Below are 1,882 nucleotides of genomic sequence, written 5' to 3' on the forward strand. Positions count from 1 at the left end.
GGAAAAATCTTTTGGGAAAGTACCTATCATCCTTGAATCTACGCCCGTAGTCCCGGTACATCTGCCATACCGTTCTTTAAATAAGAAGCTACTTTAAGAGAATATAATTAACTATTATACTAAGGGTAAATTTATTGCCCGCTTTTTTATTAAAATGTTCAAATCCACCAGTTCCATCAGTTCTAAACTTTTCTGTGGTACAAACTCATCAAAGTACAAAAAGTACAAAGTACAAACTCATTTTCCTTTTTTCGTGTAAATCAAAGTACAAAACAATCATCAGAATTAATGAAGACGCGTCTCAAAATAAAACTTACTTCAGAAACGTTTTAATCGTAAAATCCCCTAAAATCCCCTAAAAATGCACAAATTAGCGATATTCAGACGCATCTTTCGATACCCATTTAAACATGTGTGTTATCAAAATTGAAAAATTTACCGTCTTTTGAATTTTTTTTTTTCGGTTTTAAATAATGATTCTAAATTTCTACTGTATAGTGTATATAATATCTTTGCTGGTTTTGATGTTTTTGATGAAATAATTTCCCCCTTTAAAAGTTGTGAGCTCTGATCACCCTGTACTTGCCTGGATTGCTAAGGATTCTACTGTTATCAGATTTCAAGTTTATCAGATGAATCATTAGCGGGATTCTGGTCCCTAGAGCTACTGGACCTCTCATACAATCTGATATCTCATCTACAATCTGATATTTTCAAGGAATAGATCATTTAAACACCTGAACAGAGAGTATATAGATATATAGATCATTTAAACATCTGAACAGAGAGTATATAAAAACAATCCAAAAATGTTTTTTTAACTTATTCTTATTGGAAGTTTTAGTAAAAATAAAAAATAAACGAGAGGTTTAGTGAGGAGAATGCCTTTACGGAGAGGTTCCGTGACTATTCTGTGATTCTAAATTTTTACAGCGGCATGTCTGACTTACACTTTGTAAACCAGATTAAGAATGAGGAAAAAAATATTTTTTCGATAAAAAACTATGAATATCTTATTTTTTTCAAAGGTTTCATATAACATGTCCTATTTTCAATGGAAAGCTGGCGTTTATTTCCGTCGGTTGTCACTTTTTTAGGATTCATAGAAACATTGAAATATACTTTCTACTTTAAAATTGAACTCAATTTAGACAGATTATATTGTATTACAATTTTAATCTAGGAAGAGTGGGAATATTATGATGTTTCTATGAATATCTTTATATGTATAATAGGAATATCTTTAAAACATCTCTGTACATTTATATCTTTCAAGATGAAAAATGTCGTCTTATGCGCAATCTATCTTTATCTATGCAATCTTCCATTTAAAGGGACTGTAAGCGAAATTTCAAGTGACCCTTCACGCAAAGATGGTAATAACTGATTAACAATGATACCCTCGAAACCTTAATCTAATTAACAATTTTATTCTGTTTCTCCATTGATTCTTATAAGCAAGGAATGCGCAAATCGTTTACGCAGAGAAACCGCAAATGATCAGAAACAGTTAAAAGAAACAAAAACATTGATAACTAGTTCATACTTGATCAGACAAAAACTTTTAAGGATACTGTTGTGAATCGGACATTGCCATCTTTGCACGGAGGATCACTTGAAATTATGTTTACAGTCCCTTTAAATGGAAGATTAGCTTATAGTTCCGTCGGTTGTCGCTTTAAGAGGTTGAGCGATTTTTTAGGATTCAAAGTATAACATCAAAATAGAGTTTCTACTTGAAAATTGTACTCAAGACAGATTACATTTTATTACAATTTTAATCAAGCAAGAATTTAACTATTTTTATCCAATTTTAATCTTAAGTTAACAGTTAATAGTTAAGATTTGATAATGCATTATGAGATTGCACAGAAACATGAAC

Source organism: Eurytemora carolleeae, unplaced genomic scaffold (assembly GCF_000591075.1).
Source record: "Eurytemora carolleeae unplaced genomic scaffold, Eaff_2.0 scaffold2138, whole genome shotgun sequence".
Taxonomy (NCBI): domain Eukaryota; kingdom Metazoa; phylum Arthropoda; class Copepoda; order Calanoida; family Temoridae; genus Eurytemora; species Eurytemora carolleeae.